This window comes from Balaenoptera ricei, chromosome 4, assembly GCF_028023285.1.
Source record: "Balaenoptera ricei isolate mBalRic1 chromosome 4, mBalRic1.hap2, whole genome shotgun sequence".
In the NCBI taxonomy this organism is placed as follows: domain Eukaryota; kingdom Metazoa; phylum Chordata; class Mammalia; order Artiodactyla; family Balaenopteridae; genus Balaenoptera; species Balaenoptera ricei.
This window is the reverse complement of record NC_082642.1, coordinates 25520749-25543130: the sequence shown is the minus strand read 5'-3', so window position 1 is coordinate 25543130 and position 22382 is coordinate 25520749. Positions and strand designations below refer to the sequence as shown.

Genomic DNA, 22382 nt, shown 5'->3' with positions numbered 1-22382 from the left:
CCCCTCTCTCCCTAATAAATTCTTCATGTGCTTCTTATGGAATCTTAGACCTGTTGGGAAGGCTCTCTTCTGCCAATTTTCTGACCACATACATTATTGAGATCTTTTCAAAGGATCCTAGTGTGTCAGGGTGGTGGTTTGTTGGGAGCCCAGGAGAGGGGAGTCTCCACTACATTCATTTTCTCCCCTACCTCAGGCTGGAATTGAGAGCTAAGAAAAGAATCACATGTACTCTTTGCTCATTGTTCTTTTCTCACCTGGGACATCAGTGGGAGTAGAGATTTTAGCAGTAACAGATGTATTGTGTGCTTTGTATCGAAGAACCCCGGCGTTGGAAAGGATTTAGAGATCATTTATTCCAACCACTTCCTTTGCAGACTAAGAAACAGATGGAGGGAAGATGAAAAGCCCTGCTTAGTCACAGACATAACAGTAGCAAAAGCAACAGAACCAAGGGTCCATTCCACTGCCAACTCCTTAGAGGCTCTTTGGAAGCCCCCAGTGCTTGGAATGATGCAGGTGCTCATCAAATGTTTGTGGAATAAATATCAAACTGTAGTTATACAGGTAGACCAAATATCCTGGTTTGCTGGGGATTCTCCTGGTTTTAGCACTGAATGTCCTGCATCCTGGGAAATCCCTCAGAAAACCAGGCTGGGGTTGTTTGGTCACCACAGATATGACCTTATTTTTTCTCATTCATAGTATTTCCAAAACCTAATCATTCACTTTCCACTGTCTCAATTTTTTTTTTTACCATTATCACATACCTCCTATACTAATATTTATTTAATATTTGTCTTGAAATCAACCCACTGTTTTTTTTATATATTTAGTTTCATCCTAAGCAAAAATATTCTTGAAATCATGCCAACTGTATTTCTTTGTAGTGCACATCAAAATAAATACACGGCTTTTGAAATATGTTAAAATTGTATTTAACACATGTTGCACTTAACTACTTGCCATGTACCATTCTAAGTGATTTACAAGTATTGATTCATTTAATCTTTAAAACAATCCAATGAGAGAGGAACTATTGTCATCTTTACAGTGAGGAAATTGAGGCACAGTGAAGTTAAATAACTTGTCTAAGGTCACACAGCTGGTAAATTTATCCATGTTCCCCAAAGTTATCTTGGAAACCCTCAGTGATAATCACAGTGTGATGATAATTTTATGTGTCCACCTGACTGGGCCACAGGGTGCCCAGACATTTGGTGTCTAGATGTGTCTATGAGGGTGTTTCTGGATGAGATTAACATGTGAATCGGTAAAGGAGTAAAGCAGATTGATCTCTTTTTAGGTGGGCCTCTTCCAATTCACTGAAAGACTGAAAGATCAAGTAAATCAAAAAGACCACAAATAACCAGTTTTGGAGACGATGTGGAGAAAAGAGAACGCTAGTACACTGTTGGAGGGAATGTAAATTGAGGCAGCCACTATGGAAAACAGTATGGAGGTTCCTCAAAAAGCTAAAAATAGAACTACCATATGATCCAGGAATTCCACTCCTGGATATATATCCAGAGTAACTGAAAACACTAATTCAGAAAGATACATGCACCCCACTGTTCATAGCAGCACTATTTACAATAGCCAAAATATGGAAGCAGCATTATTTACAATAGCCAAGATATAGAAGCCAAGATAAGTATCTATCAACTGATGAATGGATAAAGAAGATACAGGTATTGGAACATTACCCAAAAAAAAGAACGAAATTTTGCCATTTTCAACAATATGGATAGGGAATTGGAGGGTATTATTCTTGGTGAAATAAGTCAGATAGAGAAAGGCAAACACTGTATGTTATCACTTATATGTGGAATATAAAAATAAAACAAATGAAGGAATATAACAAAACAGAAACAGGCTCACAGATATAGAGAACAAACTAGTGGTTACCAGGGGGAGAGAAAAGAGAAGAGAGGTAAGATAGGGGAGGGGGATTAAGGGGCACAAACTACTATGTATAAAATAAATAAGCTACAAGGATATATTGTACAACACAGGGAATATAGCCAATATTGTATAATAACTTTAAATGGAATATAATCTATAAAATTTTTGAATCACTATATTGTACACCTGAAACTAATATTGTAAATCAACTATACTTCAATAATTTAAAAAATAATCAAATAAGAGGTACCTCCTCCTGCTTGACTACTTTGAGCTGAGCCCTCAATCTTTTCCTGCCTTCAGAATGATGCTGAGCAGGACCCTGTGGGGCTCCTTGGCAGAAAGCCCTTCTGTGTCTCCATTACTTTGATTACAGGAAATAACCTTCATTCAGCCTCCATGACCTTCCCTGAGTTCCAACGGGCAGATTCAAGCAGCTGTTAATTAGGGATGGGAGGAGATATGAGACATGGGAGAAACAAAGTCAAGAGAAACAGTAGTTCAGCTTTGGGGCAAGGTCCTGGTTCCCCATCAATGGACACACGTACAACAATATCTTTGAACTATTTTTCAGATACTGAAACCCCCTCCAGGTAGGAAAAGTGAAGGATTAATGATGATATGCTGCCCACAAGCACATAGACTGCAGATCAGTTAGAACCAGAAGGTTGATGATGCTGACTCCCACTTACCCCACCACCAACCAATCAGAAAAATGTCCATGAACTGATCATGGCTTCTTTGAACCATTACTATAAAAACTTCTCACTACCCTCTCCAAGGGGGCCCAGTTTTTGGAGGCACTAGCCTGCTGTGTTCCCTCTTTGCCTGGCAAAGAAATAAAGCTACTCTTTTTCTTTCCTCCTAAATTCTGTCTCTGTATTTCTATTTGGCAACAGTGTACAGAGAGCCAATATTTTGGCATCAGAAATCAAACTGAAACATCAGCTCATCTGGGTCTCCAGCTTGCTGACTACAAATTTGGGACTTTTCAGCCTGCATAATCATGTAAGTCAATTCCTTATCATAAGTATCTTTATATACATACATACATCCTATTGTTTCTGTTTCTCAGGAGACCCCTAATACACAGGACATGCTCTGGGAAGATTTGTTGGGCCTGTACTGGCCTTGAGGCTCCTATCCATATTGCTGAGATTTCATATACTTCATGAGGCCCAGAACAGCACCTGCCACAAGATGGGGGTTCAGTAATGATGGTTAAGCTGACCTGCTGTTTTATTCCTAACTTCATGTTCCTTTCACCATCATGACATCACGTATGTGAATTTACTCTCTTTGTCAAAACTTAAACAACAAAAAAAGTTAATACATGTTATAACTATAAGGTATATGAGCCAATAATCTGTCCTGAGTTCCAAAGCCTATACTCAAAGAGTCACATTGGAGCTACAAAGAGGAGGGGATTACAGCACAAAACATCTTACAGAGACCTTGGAAAAATTGTGATAATCATTCAAAATGTGCTCAACCACAGGAAACTGAGTCTTCCAATATTTCCAGATTTGATAGAAATTTTTCATAATGGGGATGAAATAGAATTTAGGTTTTTCAGTAATTAGAAAGATTTTTTCCTCTTATATTAAGATATTTCTTCTCAGTTGAATTCTTTTTCACTTTTTAATCCTCAGTTTTCTCAGCTGTAAAATGGGGATGTTGTAATTAGAATATCTCTTATATCCTTTCCAGTTCCAGCAATCGATGACTCATAAATTTGAAATTTAGCTTCTAGTGGGGGATCAGGTCAGAAAGTACAAGTATGCTCAAATAACAGCAGAAAAGATGACTAAGCTATGTGGGAGGTTTCACATACAGTGCAACATAAAAAAGAAAGGGAGGGACTTCTCTGGTGGTCCAGTGGTTAAGACTCCATGCTTCCAATGCAGGAGGCATGGGTTTGATTCCTCGTTGGGGAACTAAGATCCCACATGCTGCTTAGCATGACCAAAAAAATTTTTTTAATTTTAAAAATTAAAAGAAAAAGAAAGGGAATATGTTCTTATCATGGCCATAAGATTCACCATCAATGTTACTACCCTAACTTTTCTTCATTTTATTCTGCACAAGATTTCTTTTCTTATAAATACCTATGCTCAATCAAAAGATGCTCAACATCATTAATCATAAAAGAAATGCAAACTACAATGAGATATTGAAGCCGAATCTAGCCTCTGTACCCTGAGACTGAATTAAATCTTGGAGACAGAGTTTTGGGTGAAATAGAAAAGAATAGCTTTATTGCTTTGCCAGGCAAAGGGGGACACAACAGGCTAATGCCCACAAAACTGTGTGTCCCTACCTGGAGGGGGTAGTGAGGAGTTTTATAGTAATGACTCAAAGAGGGCATGATCAGCTCATGGACATTCTTCTGATTGGTTAGTGGTGAGGTAAGTGGGAGTCAGCATCATCAGCCTTCTGGTTCCAACTGGTCTGGGGTCTACTCCCGGCTTGTGGGCAACATACAGTTAACTTCTCCCACCTGGTGGGGGGTTTCAGTATCTGCAAAACAGCTCAAAGACATTGTAATGTATATCCCTTGAGGGGGAAACAGGACCCTGCCCCAAGGCTGCACTATTGTTTCTTTTGACTGTTTCTCCCTTATCTCATATCCCCTCCCTTCCCTAATTAGCATCTGTTTGAACCTGCCCTCAGGGAAGATCATGGAGGCTGCATGAAGCTTATTTCCTATAATCAAGAAATGGGGGACAGGGGACTTCCCTGTAGGCACAGTGGATAAGTCTCTGCGCTCCCAATGCAAGGGGCCCAGGTTTGATCCCTGGTCAGGGAACTAGATCCCACATGCATGCCTCAACTAACGCATGCCACAAGTAAGGAGCGTGCCTGCCGCAACTAAGACCCAGTGCAACCAAATAAATAAATAACTATTTTTTAAAAACAAAAGAAAAGAAATGGGGGACACAGAAGGACTTTTGTGCCCAGGAGCCCCACAGGGTCCTGCTTGCTATCAATATCACCTCACGTCCATTAGGATAGCCCTTGTCAAAAAATAGAAGATAACAAGTGTTGGTGAGGATGCAGAGAAGTTGGAACCCTTGTGCATCCTCCTGCTAATGGGAATGTAAAATGGTGCAGCCATTATGGAAAACAGTATAGAGATTCCTCAAAAAGTTAAAAATGAAATTAGCATATGATCCAGCAATCCCACTTCTGGTTATATATCCAAAAGAATTCAAAGCAGGATCTTGAAGAGATATTTGCACACTCATGTTCACTACAACATTATTTACAATAGCTAAGAAATGGAAGCAACCCAAAAGTCCATTGACAAATGAATGGCTAAAGAAATGTGATATATATACATGGAATATTATTCAGCCTTTAAAAAGAAGGATATCCTACCTTTTGCAGCAAGACAGATGGGCCTGGAGGACATTATGTTAAGTGAAATAAGCCAGACACAGAAGGACAAATACTGAATGATCCCACTTTTATGAGGAATCTAATAGTCAAACTCACAGAATAGGATAGTAGATAGAATAGTGGTTACCTGGGCCTGGGCAGACAGGGAAATGGGGAGGTATTGGTCAGAGTGTACAGATTTCCAGTTAAAGCAGAAGAATAAATTCTGGAGATTTACTGTACAACATAAGGTGTATATGTAGTTGACAGTACTGTACTGTATACTTGAAAATTTGCTAGGTCAGTAGATCTTATGTTCAGTGCTCTTACCACAAAAGAAAAACTATATTAAAAATAAACAGGGCTTCCCTGGTGGCGCAGTGGTTGAGAATCTGCCTGCTAATGCAGGGGACACGGGTTCGAGCCCTGGTCTGGGAAGATCCCACATGCCACGGAGCAGCTGGGCCCGTGAGCCACAACTACTGAGCCTGCGCGTCTGGAGCCTGTGCCCCGCGACGGGAGGGGCCGCGATAGTGAAAGGCCCGCGCACCGCGATGAAGAGCGGTCCCTGCACCGCGATGAAGAGTGGCCCCCACTTGCCTCAACTAGAGAAAGCCCTCGCATGAACCGAAGACCCAACACAGTCAAAAATAAAAAAATAAAATAAATAAATAAAGTAGCTATAAAAAAAAAAAGAAAAGTGCTTTAAAAAAATAAATAAATAAACAAATAAAAATTTAAAAATATAAAGGGGGTAGGAGGAAACTTTTGGAGGCGAGATGTTGGATGGCCTTGAATGTAGTAAAGGTTTCATGAGTGTATACTTATTTCCTAACTTATCAAGTTATTGTTTCCTTTTTTAGATATGCACAGTTTTTTATGGCAATCATACCTCAATAAAATGGCTTAAAAAAATGAAAGAAAAAAGAGTAGTTGTCAAGGGCTGAGGGGAGGAAGGAATTCATTTTTAATTAATGTAGAGTTTCATATACTTAATACTAATGAACTGTACACTTAAAAGTGATTACAATGATAAATTTAATGTTATGTACTTTTTACCAAAAACACAAACCAACATCTATGTTCTGGTATTAGAAAATATTCATTAATGAAGCATGCCACCTCAAAAAACCAAACGCATATTGTAGAAATGGCAAGAACATGTAAGCACTTGTCTCACTGGATGGTAAACTCCTCAGCCTCCAACTAAGTGAACAGAGGTTGCCTGATTCACAGACCAAGACAAACTCTTCCTCAGTAGCAAACCCAATGCCTCTCACTGCTCCCAACAGGGCACAGCACCAGGTGATGCTGTTCATTCCCTAGATGGTCACTGGGGCATCGATTTTAGTCCCTTTTCAGTATCCACTTAACAACAAAGCAAAATAAAGCTAATATTAGCCTCTATTTTTCTGTTCTGGGAGAAATGGCCTCTGGATTTAGCCCCCTGAGCAAAGCTGCAAATCCACCTGTCCCGTGCCCAGGTTTTCTCTTCTGTGGCGTGTGGTCTAGGGAAGTCTTTCAAGTTTTGTTAAGCCTGCAGACAGATAAGAAAGTCGGGGACTGTGCATGTTAGCTTTATTAAGAGCAAGGGTGGCGGTGTGGGGTGGTGTGGAGAATGTCCCAGTCAAAGGGCACCCAAGTGAATTGTCAAGGGGAAGATTAGCCAAACGGTATTTTTACTAATTGCCTTTGCAGTTCATATCTCAAGAACCTTCAAGGGAAATCTATCTGCTCTACTTAGCCCTGAGGTCATAGTAAGTGCTGTATTTTATTTTCAAACTCACTCTCTCTTTCTCCCTTTCTCTCTTCCCTTCCCTCTTTTTTTCTTTCTCTCAAATCTAGGTTTTCCCAAGTTCAGTTTATTCTGTAAATGAAACAAGAGCTCTTTTACAAAGTACTTTCAAGTTACTCAGATTGCAGTGTTCTAGTTCAGAAGTTACAATATCAGGTAGAGATGTGCCTCATTTGTGTGAAAGTTTGGTCCTTAAGTTATTGTGTACACCCCCATCAGTGTGCCCTTCCATGAATGCTTCTGCTAATTTGTTTCATGAAATATTGTCTTTGCTGACATACATGCCCCCTCTCTAAGCTTTCCTAAAAATCTCCAAAAAATAGCCAACCTGCTAACCCTTTGGCTAGCACACTGAATATGAGGTTTTTGTGAGGATAAGGAGGATAATTTAATTCATAGAGGTGGTGGTGGGTATGAAGTCTCTTTAGCTAAGATGGAACTACATCTCCCAGAATTCCCTTCCCTGCATGGTTCTGGGTTAGGGCTGCACCCACAGGAAATGTGCAGGAGACGTGAAGGTGGAAGTGACGTGTTTCAGGGCAGGTGCAGCTACAGTCCACTCACACTCACCAATCTCATGGCCCACTTTGGCTTTGGGCAGCCCCAGGCTCACAACTCTGTCCACTTCGCACTGGAGCTCCTCCTTAACTCTTTGAATCCTGGGCCAAGTTCATGAGCAGCGTTAGAGTGTAGTGTGCCAGCAGGTCACCCACATCGTTGAGGTTGGAGGTTTGGAGACATTGAGAGACTGCTGTGGGTTCCAGTTTGTCTTTGTGATTCTAGTTTGTCCTTTCTTGCCCCTGCTTCACATTCATCTTCCCCTCTGGACTGCTGGTCTCAGTGACCGCAGGCCCAGCACAGACACAGGGCAGCAGACTCACATACACTGCTCAACCAGCTCAACCTGCATGAGGTCTTGTCCCTGCAATAAATCCTTTATATCACTTACATGGTCCTACCTTTCTGCTTGAATTCTAACTAGTTACTGGAGGAAATAAGTCAGCAAACAACATGTAGAAGCTGAAATTCTTTTTTTTTTTAATATAATGCAAGCTCTTGCACAGCAATCCAAATTTATTGAACTACTGATGCTAAGTTACACAAAATTGCACCACTTTAAGAATTTTAGTTTACATTTGGCCACCTCAAAGTAGTTGTAACATTAGGTTGGTCAGTTTAAATACTGTGGCTACCTATTGGATAGACACACAACAATCTGTACACCCAAATGTTAATGCATACAAAGCAACAGGCATTGTTAAATAAAATAGCAATAGTTACTGCAACTTAGGCCTTGTGACCAATTACACATGATTAAAATTACTTCCCACATTCACATCCACAGTACTCGTTCACTATTTAACATCGAACCAAAACATTACACATGTGAAAAAATCACTAACAGGCAAAAATACTAAACCTGTATATTTGGTATTGCAAATACACTTATGCATGAGCAAGCAGGGGAGTCACCGTGAGAATCTACAGCTGTAGAAGCCTGAACATGATTTACAAAGTTGTTAAATCATTAAAAAATTGTTTGAATATATACACTTCCTGTTGTAGACCCCCCACTGTACACACAACTATAAACATTGTTCCCTATGTAAACAAAAGAAGAAACATATAATAAAAGATTTGAAAAGTCTGGACATTTCCTTCCCAACAGATATTAAAGGCAACGTCTTTAATCTACGACATTATACTGAAAGGACTATCATATTTTAAAGGCAAGATCACTATCTCCACAATTTTTTTTAATTAAAAAAACTGTATAGCTGTGTTCATCAAAGTGATTACAATACAATGTAAGCGAGTACAATACAATGATAATGACCTTGAATTTCTTTAAAAAAAATTACAATACGCTACAAGTATCAAAGAAGCAAAGTTATCTGGAGTAGTCTATATAGGAGCTCTTTGGGCTTTCTTTTATTATGGTAAAATAGTGGTGCTTTTAGGATTTACATTATTGTACTCTCCAATACAAAGTATAGGGTGTGTTCACCATTTTCATACATATACAACATTGGTGGATGAAAAATGTCTCTTAGCAGTAATACTGGATTGTAGCCTCTGGTTTTACCAGCTGCATACTCTAGGACTATTATATAAGTAAAAATCTCTCTTGTGATACTGGAAAGTGATTAGAATGTGCAAACTGATGTAGTAGTTTTCATCTGCCTCTTAAAGTGTACCGCCACAGAAAGTCCATTTAACATGTTGGTAGGTTTAACAAAATTGGAATGCTGGCACCGTTGAAGTGAGCAACAGTTCTTCAGACCTGGCTCAGAGCTGCAATGCATTTATCGATAGTATATTAAAGCAGCTGACATGATGACTTTTTGCGGGCCTTCCCAGGCACTGGAGTTTTTCTGTAAATTTGCTGCACTAGGTCACAAAAGATCTCATTAACATTTATTTTTTATTTTGCAAAGGATTCTAAGACTGCACATTGTCTTGCTAGATTTTGACCTTGTTTCTTTCCTACAACTCTTTCATCTAGAATCATTGGAACAACATCAGTGTGTTTAACTCGAAGAATCTGTTCTCTCAGACCTTGTAAATCATTAAATGTGGACTGTGCTGTGATGCAATAAACTAATGTAAAGCTTTGTCCGTTTTTCATGTACAAATCCCTCATTGCTGTAAATTGTTGCATTCCCGCAGTATTCCAGATTTCAAGCATACACTGTTGTGCATCTACTTCTGCTTGCTTTCTATAAAAATCTTCTATCATAGGATCATATTTTTCAACAAAAATTTCTTGAACAAATTGTACAGTCAGAGCAGATTTTCCAACTCTTCCCGAGACAAGAACGACTAGCTTATACTCATGCATGGTGCAAACTTGTAAAAACTAGTACCTCTTGTGCTGTCACCGGGTCCCCGCAGCCAAACGTCGCCTCCCACTCCCTCCGGCTTGCTGCTCCCAGAGCCACGTGGTCCTGCTGCTACCGCTGCCGCTGCCGATCTGGCTGGTTTACCGAAGCTGAAATTCTTTGATCTGATCAAATTCTGCTTTGTAAAGCCCTTCGCCTCAATGGAGGGTAGTGGCATCCAGACTCAATCTCTCATTTTCTCTAGAGCCTCCCTGCAAGGCAGCGACCGGAAGAATGACTTCTGGCTTCCTTGGGGCCTCTCTCCACAATCTCACCCTATTGCTCTCTCTCTATTCTGCTACCTTAGTCCCCTGGTACTCACCACTGTCCAGCCATGCTGGTTCATGTTTCTTTAGAGTCCCTTTATATCTGAAATAAGACCAGTGTATAACAAATCATAATTTCTTACTGCAAATATATAGTTTAAAATTTTTTTCTCATTAAGCTTTATTTAGCAGTAACTCTGAAAACTTCAGAGGTAAGAATCTCTCCTCTATGGTATAAGGGGAAGAACATGGAGCTAGCAGTCAACCCCAGTTCTGCTCAATCAGTCTGGCCTTTGAACAAAGCCCTGAATCTCTTTAGATCTTCCAACCTTCATCTGCAGACAGAAAGAACCGGAACTGATGACCGCTCAAGACCTCTCTAACTTCAAACATTCTATTCAGAATAAACTTCTAAACAATGTTCTAAATACACTAAGAGAAATTTCATCTTTAAAGGAGCTGGAAGTAAATATTTCCAGAAGCAAATACTTAGCTGTTTGTACATTTTCAAAGATATGTCAGACATAGCTGTGTTAAAGCTTTTTCTGGAATGAAGCTCAGCGCAAATTTAATATTCAATCATTAATGATAAATTAACTCTAATTTTTAGCATACAGTTTGCATAGTTTTTGATCCTTTATTTTTATTTTGATAATCTTGGTTTTTTTTTTAAGTATACTGCCTCAATACTATTTAGAAGTATGTGAAATATAAACTGTAAGGAGGTAACTAAAATATCCTAGTAGCTCTGAAGGAAAGCTTCTTCAGGTTAAAACTCCTTTACTGTGTCACCTGGAAACAGCAAGTTAATGCATTATTTTAATATTACTGTGAAGAATACAGCTCTCAAAGGGCCCTGATTGACTCTTAGGAAGTGAATTAAGCTTGGGAAAAAAAGCAAGCATAAAGTTTTTGCTGATTTAACCAACTTCATATGGAGTGAAATAGCTTCACTCTTTGTCTTATAATAATATTCCGCCATCTACCTGGATCCTCCACTCTACCTCACTTTGTGTGAGGGATGTTGGACACTAATTTCTATCTAGTCCCCTGAAGAAGGACCGGGGCTGTATGTCTCACTGTACCACCAGTCTCTATGCCTAGGAACAGCCAGATTCCTGCTCCAAAACCAAACCCAGGGGCCAAAGCTCTGCTCCCTATGGACAAGTAGCCCAGGGGTCAGCTGCCTCCCTTCCCCAAACTCCTTGCATTACCTGTGAGTCTATTTCTTGAGGACAAGGAAAGGTAACTCTGAGGGTAAAACTAAGAGCCCAGAGAGCAGAGTCAAGGGCCACGGAATTAATATTCCCAGATAGTAGTATTGAGCCCTGATAAGAAACTAGTCAAATGTGCCTTGTTGGATTGCAGAATTGCTGGATTTCAGAATTTGAGAATTTCAGTGGCTGCTGTGTGCATCCTGTTTTCCCTCTTTTTGAATGGGAGTGTCAATTGCAGTTACCCCATGCCTGTTCCACTACAGTGGGACAGATAATCTCTTCAGTTCACAGGTCTTCAGATTGAGAAGATTAGTACTCAAGGAGCTGGATTTGAGGAACCAGACCCAGGGAACCTCATTTGCACTTAGACCTTGAGGCTGAACCTGATTTCATAATGGGGTGAGACTTCTGTAGGGACTTGGGAGGAGTAAATATATTTTGCACGTGGGAGGAATGTAAATTGTGGTCAGAGGATATTGTGGTTTAAAACATGACTCCAAATTTCTTTATCACTCCTCCCATTGAAAAGTGGTGTCTGTGTCCCCGCCACTTGATTCTGACCAGGGACTTGGAACTTCTACAGGAGAGTAGAAGTAACCAGGAGAGTATGGCAGAAGTAATGATGTGTTACTCCCAAGGTTAGGTCAGAAAGGGATATGCAGCTTCCACCTGCTTCTCTTGGTATTCTTGCTCTTGGATCACAGCCACCGGGCTCTGAGGAAGCCCAAGTTGCCATATGGAAAGGTCAGGCCAACAGTCCCAGCTAAAGTCTAACCACAAGACATGTGAGTGATCAAGTCTTTAAGTCATTCCAGCCCTAGCTGTCAAGTCATCCTCAGCCTTCAAATCTGCCCAGCTGAGGCCCCAGACAATGTGGACAGAGAGAAGCCATCTCCATCATGCTCCTTCCAAATTCCTGACACACAGAATTCCTGAGCATAATAACTTTGGTTTTACACCATTAACTTTGGGATGGTTTATTTTTCTGCAGTACATAACCGGAACCACCTATCTATATTCGCAGTCACTGTTGTAGCTGCTGAGGTATTCCACCACTTTATGCTTCAACCAGGACTGGAGTTTTCAGTGCCCATGGGTCCTGTTCCTTTCCTGTCTTGCTGACTATCTCCAACCACGATCACAATATATGAAGCTAAGATCCAGACCCTGTCCCTCCCCTTACTGGCTCTGATTTTACATGTTAAACTGCACTGCCTTATGGATGAAACCCAAGATAGCACAAAAACATAATCATGAGTAACATGATTATGAGTAGGTAGTAATTAAGGCAAAGGAAGACAGAGTCTAATAGTTGACACTTGGCAATATGGTATGATGGGCTGAGCCTGAGACTTCTGAATTTTTTGTTTTGTTTTTATTTGTCCTGGCACCTATATTTAGAAAGTTACATTACATGTCCAGTTTCCATTTCATCCAGGACAAGGACCAGTGACCAGTAGATGGTGAGTTTCTGGCAAATCTCCAGCTTCATTTGACAGAACTCCAAGCCAGATACAATTGCCTCAGACTCCTCTAGACAAGCCAGGATTCCCCATGAGGGAAAGAGTGCAGCTAGTAACACTACTTTCTCACACTTTCAAATTTCCTTGTCAGCACCCACCATCCCTTCTACACATTCAGTCTCAGTCTCCTTTGGGTCGGAGATCTCAAGGCTTTAAGGAAAGTGAGATGTTCTCCTTCTCCCAAAATGGAATCTGGCACATAGCCCCTACACCTCATTCTTCCAGCCAATGCCATCAGCTCCTCTTACGGTAGTACCTGTCACACATGTACTACAAAGTCTTCAAAATAATGACAGCAATGCCAACAAGAAGACCTAGGTTTGGGGGAGGTCTGCAGGATTAGATGAAATAACCACTAGATTCACTAGATTGCCAGCTGCTAACTGTGACAGCAACTCCTTCCCACTGGCCTGAGATCTTGGATAGCTTATCATAGAACCAGGTGACAAAGCCTGTGGAGGGCAATGCGGAAAACTGGGCAGCGGGTAGTGAGACTAAGAAGAAAAAGTGGAAATGGACAGATGGTGGATCCTGCAGCTGAGATCTGATTCTTCAGTTTGACATGGTTGACATATAGATTTCAAATGGAACTTGGTAAAGGTCAAGTTGTTTGACCATAGACCAAACCCTTGGTCTCCATAAGGTCTTGAATTTTTATTTGCTTTGCTTTCACTAATGTTTCTTTACCTCCCAAGAACTTCAGAAGGAGCTTAGACAGTTGGGGGAGGAAGAAAGTGGGAGATCAAAGAGAATTAAAGTCCTAGATCTAAACTTTGAAACCCTAAAATATTGTGAGTTATTTTTTTTTTAATTTATTTTTTTAAATTTATTTATATTTATTTTTGGCTGTGTTGGATCTTCGTCCCTGTGCGAGGGCTTTCTCCAGTTGCGGCAAGCGGGGGCCACTCATCATCGCGCTGCGCGGGCCTCTCACTGTCGCGGCCTCTCCCGCTGTGGAGCACAGGCTCCAGATGTGCAGGCCCACTAGTTGTGGCTCACGGGCCCAGCCACTCCACGGCATGTGGGATCCTCCCAGACCAGGGCTCGAACCCGTGTCCCCTGCACTGGCAGGCAGACTCTCAACTGCTGCACCACCAGGGAAGCCCTGTGAGTTATTTTTTAAAAAAGTCCCACTTCCAGGAACCCAGTTCTGTAAATAGTTTTCAGAAGTGAAGAGACTCACAGAGATTGACTGATGAAATTTTCATTTGCCTCTAGCAAATATAATCAGAGCTGTCTTGCCACCACCAATTTGCAATCATAAAACCAAAAGAAGAAAAAGAAGGAGTAAACAAGAACAACTCAGCACAGCTTCCAGGAACCAGAACCTGTCCCAACTAACCGTCTTTCATCAGCCCCATCCTGCCTCCTCCCACTGTGTCTCAATCTAATGTCATAATTCAACTGCAAATATACTTAATAGGAAACATCAGTCCTAATCCTATTTGTTCTGTTATCACTCAAAAACCACCAAGGTTTGATCAGAATAGAAAAGAAAAACAATGAAAACTAAAACTATGTGAACATAAACTACACTCAAGGATTCTGTACATCCCCAACCATTTCAGCCACACATGCTTCTAATGAGGAAAATCTAACTCCTTCTGGGCAGGCTGGCACCTGGCTCCTGGCCTGATGGTCATTATTAGGTCTCCCTGACTTGGCTTTGACTCTAAGCCAGAGCTGTTCATTGGAAATGTAATGTGAACTGCAAATGAGAGCTCCATATAAAATTTTAGATTTTCTAATAGCCACATTTAAAAAGTAAAAAGAAACAGGTGAAATTAATTTGCATAATACATTTTAATCCCATATATGAAAAATATTGTCATTTCAATATTTAATCAATATGTGGCTAGTGTGCAGGTAAGCCTGTCCTTATTTTTGTTCCTTTCTGAAAGGAAGTGACTCTCCTGTGTTAAGCAAATGAAATGGGAACCCCTGTTCCCTAGAAGTAAGCTTCCCAGGTAAAATGTAAGACACGTAGCTAAACTTGAATTTCAGATAAACAATGAATACTTTTTTAGTATAAGTATGTCCCAAGTATTACATGGGACATACTTACACTACAAAAAATATTTCATTGTTTATTTGAAATTCAATTTAACTGGGCTTCCTGTATTTCTATTTGGTAAATCTATCAACCTGAGAGGAATTATTGGAATTGAGTCCTTCTTTAGCTAAAAGAGAGTATGTAAGTGGTGAGTGAACATAGCTCTCTCCTATGAGAACCACAATTAAGGTAATGGGAGGGGAACATGTCTTCAGGTGGCCAGTAGAGGTTGGAAGGGCCAAGATGTGTTCTACCTTGGCCCAGCATAGACAGGAAGGTACTGGCAATCCCACAAAAGAAAGAAGGAGGAAATGGAGGCAAAGAGAGAAAATATGGCCAGTACTTGGGGCAGTAGAAGATGATGCTGCACAAGAAAGTCAGGGGCAGGCCTGCTGGGAGAGTCCTTCTGTTCAGGGTGAGAAGCACCCTTATCAAGGATGAGTAATTAGGACACCTGCCAGGAATGTACACAGGCTGAGCAGCAGGTGGTGCTGACCCTCTGGAGCCTACTCCTCTCTACCCTGCTTTCTTCTCGTTCCATGAATTTTACAAAATATCTGTATATCCCATAAGAATATACATTTTGCAAGATGTTGATCTTAATGTGGCATCTGCTGCTTTCCAATTTGCTATGGATTTTCTTTAATTAAAAAAAGTCTTTTATTTTCATTTTATGTGCTAAGAGCTCTAAAAATGGGTGAGGAGAGAGAAACGCTGAGGTTGTTCAATTTATTCCTTTGTATGCTACAAGTGAGAGGGGTGAAATATGCCCCCCCAAATTCCTAAAAATTCTAAAAGGGTAACCTGGTTAAAGCTAAGGGGCATAGGGATTACAGAACTTTGGGGGTGATATGTTTTCGATTGCTAGGTGTTGAGCACTTATAAGGCTCAGAGTTAAGATCCAGAGTGTCTGATACAGTAGATTCGGACTGGGTCTCGAGAATTTTTATTTCTAAACATTTCCCGGGTGATGCTAACACTGCTGGTCCAGGGACCACACTTTAAGAACCATTGCCTTAGACAATGAGAGAGTGTCCACAGGGATTTAAATAATACCTGTTGAGACTTTTTGTTTTTTCATTAGTTAGAGACCAAAAGAATATAAACTGCATCAGCAGTGGTCCTGCAGAGCCAGTGGTCTCTGTTGCTGCTGTTGATGGTGCAGCTGAATGATGTGGGTTTTCACATCATGAGTCAGATGGTTTATTTGAAGCTATGGAGGTTGGAGGAGGAAGTGTCTAAAAGGTGATCCTTTGAGATCCAAACCAGATGCTTATCACTCCTGGTCACTTCTGCTCTTTCTGCCCTATGTCATTCATCGTGCTTCCTTCTAATCAGCCCTAAATTTCCCTAGTCTATCCCGCTGCCTCAGCCTCCAGCCAGTCCTACCTTGGGTCACAGGAGGGTTATCTTCTTTAGCCAATATTCAAGATGATTGGCACCCAAAAATTTGCTTCTGGGTATAGGAAGCCTTCCATGTTCTTTTCCTGAGCATGGTGGTTAGAGAACCCACTTGGTAGTGACATCTTCCATTCCCTGTTACATTTTTGTCTAGAAGGAGAGAGCCCATCAGTCCCAGACAAATGAGGAAGATGGAACTCTACATAAGGCCACTAACAATGAGACTCAGTGAGATTTTCAGCACTTACAAAAAGCTTTTCCATCTTCTAACCTCTCCTGAGCCTATCCAATTCCTTCCCAGTAGGCTTCTGGGAGGCAAGCCTATTCTCTATTTCTCTTTAGGAATTTCATCCTCTTAGAACTGTCTCCAAGACTTCCTGTCAAGCCAGGTTCCCCCTTGCCCATCCACTTTTAATTTAAGAACTTAATAACTAAGTTAAATGGAGTTATAAGGGATGTCCAAGATCAAATATAAAGAAACCACAGAGAAGCAGGGGGACACGGCCTACACGAGGCCCCGCCAGCTTGGAAAAGGAAGTCACACGTGTCCACCAAGATTGGACTCAATGTAAGCTTCCTGATTCCTTTGACTGGAGACCCCAAGAAGAAAGAGGAGTCTTCAAAAAGAGACAAGACTGGTTTCCCGCCTTCCTGTTAGGGAAGGTTCTGTGACCCGTCCTGGCCACTGAGGTGTCTTCTGCTGAGACTTCTGATTTTTTGCTGAGGCTTTCCATTTTTCATCTGTTTCAAGTGTGTTCATGGGCAGTTGCTAGTTGGAGCATTTTTTCTTGTTTTAAAATCCTTGTCAGGGGAGACCTTCAAGATGGCTGAAGAGTAAGATGTGGAGATCACTTTCCTCCCCGCAAATACATCTGCAGATGATGCAGAAATGCATCTACATATGCAACAACTCCTACAGAACACCTACTGAATGCTGGAAGAACACTTCAGACTTCCCCAAAAGCAAGAAGCACCCCACGGACCTGGGTAGGCCAAAAGAAAAAAGAAAAAACAGAGACAAAACAATAGGGATGGGACGTGCACCAGGGGGAGGGAGCTGTGAAGGAGGAAAAGTTTCCACACACTAGGAAGCCCCTTCATTGGTGGAGATGGGGGGTGGCAGGGGGGAAGCTTCGGAGCCACAGAGGAGAGAGCAGCAACAGGGGTGCAGAGGGCAAAGCAGAGAGATTCCCTCACAGAGGATCGGTGCCAACCAGCACTCACCAGCCCAAGAGGCTTGTCTGCTCACCCGCCGGGACGGGTGGGGGCTGGGAGCTGAGGCTCAAGCTTCAGAGGTCAGATCCCAGGGAGAGGACTGGGGTTGGCTGCATGAACACAGCCTGAAGTGGGCTAATGGCCACAGCTAACTGGGAGGGAGACCGGGAAAAACTCCAGACCTGCCTAAGAAGCAAGAGATCATTGTTTCAGGGTGTGCGAGGAAAGGGGATTCAGAGCACTGCCTAAATGACCTCCAGAGATAGGCATGAGCTGTGGTTATCAGCGCGGACACAAGAGACAGGCGTGAAATGCTAAGGCTGCTACTGCAGCCACCAAGAAACCTGTGTGCAAGCACAGGTCACTATCCGCACCTCCCCTCCTGGGAGCCTGTGCAGCCCACAACTGCCAGGGTCCTGCGATCCAGGGACAATTTCCCCAGGAGAACACACAGTGTGCCTCAGGCTGTTGCAATGTCACGTTGGCCTCTGCCACCACAGGCTCGCCCTGCATTCTGTACCACTCCCTCCCCCTGGCCTGAGTGAACCAGAGCCCCCTAACCAGCTGCCACTTTAACCCCGTCCTGTCTGAATGAAGAACAGAGGCCCTTAGGCGACCTACACACAGAGAAGAGGTCAAATCCAAAGCTGAACCTCAGGAGCTCTGCGAACAAAGGAGAGAAAGGGAAATCTTTCCCAGCAGTCTCAGGAACAGCGGATTAAATTTCCACAATCAACTTGGTGTACCCTGCATCAGTGGAATACCTGAATAGACAATGAATCATCCCAAAATTGAGGCAGTGGACTTTGGGAGCAACAATATATATATTTTTTCATTTTTCTCTTTCTGTGAATGTATATGTGTATGCTTCTTTGGATGATTTTGTCTGTATAGGTTTGTTTTTACCATTTGTCCTAAGGTTCTGTCTGCCCTTTTTTTTTTTTTTTTAGTATACTTACTAGCACTTCTTATCATTGGTGGATTTCTTTTTTGGTTTGGTTGCTCTCTTCTTTCTTTTTTTCCTTTTTTAAAATTTTTTATTACTTTAAATTTTTTTTTATTTTTAATAATTATTTTTTATTTTCTATTTTAATAACTTTTTTATTTTATTTTTATTTTTATTTTTTTTCCCCTTTTATTCTGAGCTGTGTGGCTGACAGGGCCTTGGTGCTCTGGTCAGGTGTCAGGCCTGTGCCTCTGAGGTGGGATAGCCAAGTTCAGGACATTGGTACACCAGAGACTTCCCAGCTCCACGTAATTATCAAATGACGAAAATCTCCCAGAGATCTCCATCTGAACACCAAGACCCACTCCACCCAACGACCAGCAAGCTACAGTGTTGGACACCCTATGCCAAACAACGAGCAAGACAGGAACACAACCCCACCCATTAGCAGAGAGGCTGCCTAAAATCATTATAAGGCCACAGACACCCCAAAACACACTACCAGACGTGGACGTGCCATCCAGAAAGACAAGATCCAGCCTCATCCACCAGAACACAGGCACTAGTCCCCTCCACCAGGAAGCCTACACAACCCACTGAACCAACCGTAACCACTGGGAACAGATACCAAAAACAACGGGAACTACGAACCTGCAGCCTGTGAAAAGGAAACCCCAAACACAGTAAGATAAGCAAAATGAGAAGACACAGAAACACACAGCACATGAAGGAGCAAGGTAAAAACCCACCAGACCAAACAAATGAAGAGGAAATAGGCAGTCTACTGGAAAAAGAATTCAGAATAATGATAGTAAAGATGATACAAAATCTTGGAAATAGAATGGAGAAAATACAAGAAATGCTAAACAAGGACCTAGAAGAACTAAAGAGCAAACAAACAATGATGAACAACACAATAAATGAAATTTAAAATTCTCTGGAAGGAAAAACAAAAACAAAAAACAGCAAGAATAAAAATGGAAAAAAAAATTCTCTAGAAGGAATCAATAGCAGAATAACTGAGGCCAAGAATGGATAAGTGACCTGGAAGAAAAAATAGTGGAAATAACTACCACAGAGCAGAATAAAGAAAAAAGATGAAAAGAATTGAGGACAGTCTCAGAGACCTCTGGGACAATATTAAACGCACCAACATTCGAATTATAGGGGTCCCAGAAGAAGAGAAAAAGAAAGGGACTGAGAAAATATTTGAAGAGATTATAGTTGAAAACTTCCCTAATATGGGAAAGGAAATAGTTAATCAACTCCATGAAGTGCAGAGAGTCCAATACTGGATAAATCCAAGGAGAAACATGCCATGACACATACTAATCAAACTATCAAAATATTAAAAGCAGCAAAGGAAAAAAAACAAATAACATACAAGGGAATCCCCATAAGGTTAACAGCTGATGTTTAAGCAGAAACTCTGCAAGCCAGAAGGGGGTGGCAGGGCATATTTAAAGTGATGAAAGGGAAAAACTTACAACCAAGATTACTGCACCCAGCAAGGATCTCATTCAGATTCGACGGAGAAATTAAAATCTTTACAGACCAGCAAAAGCTAAGAGAATTCAACACCACCAAACCAGCTTTGCAACAAATGCTCAAGGAACTTCTCTAAGCAGGAAATACAAAAGAAGGAAAAGACCTACAAAACAAAGCCAAAACAATTAAGAAAATAGTAATAGGAACATACATATCAATAATTACCTTAAATGTAAATGGATTAAATGCTCCAACCAAAAGACACAGACTGGCTGAATGGATACAAAAACAAGACCTGTATATATGCTGTTTAAAGAGACCCACTACAGACTTAGGGACACATACAGACTGAAAGTGAGGGGATAAAACAGATATTCTATGTAAATGGAAATCAAAAGAAAGCTGGAGTAGAAATTCTCATATCAAACAAAATAGACTTTAAACAAAGACTATTACAAGAGACAAGGAAGGACACTACATAACGACCAAGGGATCAATCCAAGAAGAAGATACAACAATTGTAAATATTTAGGCACTGAACATAGGAGCACCTCAATACATAAGGCAAATGCTAACAGCCACAAAAGGGAAAATCGACAATAACACAATCATAGTAGGGGAATTTCACACCCCACTTTCACCAATGGACAGATCATCCAAAATGAAAATAAAGAAAACACAAGCTTTAAATGATACATTAAACAAGATGGATTTAATTGATATTTATAGGAGGTTCCATCCAAAAGCAGCAGAGTACACTTTCTTCTCAAGTGCCCATGGAACATGCTCCAGGATAGATCATATCACGAGTCACAAATCAAGCCTTGGTAAATTTAAGAAAATTGAAATCGTATCAAGTATCTTTTCTGACCACAATGCTATGACACTAGATATCAATTACAGGAAAAAATTTGTAACAAATACAAACACATGGAGGCTACACAATACACAACTTAATAACCAAGAGATCACTGAAGAAATCAAAGAGGAAATCAAAAACTACATAGAAACAAATGACAATGAAAACAGGATGACCCAAAACCTATGGGATGCAGCAAAAGCCATTCTAAGAGGAAGTTTATAGCAATACAATCCTACCTCAAGAAAAAAGAAACATCTCAAATAAACAACCTAACCTAACAACTAAAGCAATTAGAATAAGAAGAACAAAAAACCCCCAAAGTTAGCAGAAGGAAAGAAATCATAAAGATCAGATCAGAAATAAATGAAAAAGGAATAAAGGAAACAATAGCAAAGATCAATAAAACTAAAAGTGGGTTCTTTGAGAAGATAAACAAAATTGATAAACCATTAACCAGACTCATCAAGAAAAAAACGAAGAAGACTCAAACCTATAGAATTAGAAATTAAAAAGGAGAAGCAACAATTGACACTGCAGAAACACAAAGGAGCATGAGAGGATTGACTATATGTCAATAAAATTGACAACCTGGAAGAAATGGACAAATTCTTAGAAAAGCACAACCTTCCAAGACTGGACCAGGAAGACTTGAAGGCTAAAAACCATATGATCATCTCAATAGACGCAGAAAAAGCTTTTGACAAAATTCAACACCCATTTATGATAAAAACTTTCCAGTAAGTAGGCAAAGAGGGAACTTACCTCAACATAATAAAGGTCATATATGACAAACCCACAGCCAACATACCTCTCAATGGTGAAAAACTGAAACCATTTCCACTAAGATCAGGAACAAGACAAGATTGCCCACTCTCCGCTCTATTATTCAACATAGTTTAGGAAGTTTTGGCCACAGCAATCAGAGAAGAAAAAAAAATAAAAGGAATCCAAATCGGAAAAGAAGTAAAACCATCAGTGTTTGCAGATGACATGATACTATACATAGAAAATCCTAAACATGCTACCAGAAAACTATTAGAGCTAATCAACGAGTTTGGTATAGTAGCAGGATACAAAATTAATGCACAGAAATCTCTTGCATTCGTATTCACCAATGATGAACAATCTGAAAGAGAAATTAAGGAAACACTCCCATTTACCACTGCAACAAAAGAAGAAAATACCTAGGAATAAACCTACCTAAGGAGTCAAAGACCTGTATGCAGAAAACTCTAAGACACTGATAAAAGAAATTAAAGATGATACAAATAGAAGGAGAGATATACCATGTCCTTAGATTGGAAAAATCAACATTGTGAAAATGACTATACTACACAAAGCAATCTACAGATACAGTGCAATCTCTATCAAACTACCGATGGCATTTTTCACAGAACTAGAACAAAAAATTTCACAATTTGTATGGAAACACAAAAGACCCCGAATAG

The 22382-nt window shown here is 40.6% G+C and overlaps 1 pseudogene; it reads right to left on the bottom strand.

Annotated features, from left to right (window-relative positions):
- Positions 1 to 9401: 9401 nt before the first annotated feature.
- LOC132365238 (ras-related protein Rap-1b-like) lies at positions 9402 to 9923 on the bottom strand (annotated as a pseudogene).
- Between the last annotated feature and the right edge of the window lie 12459 nt (positions 9924 to 22382).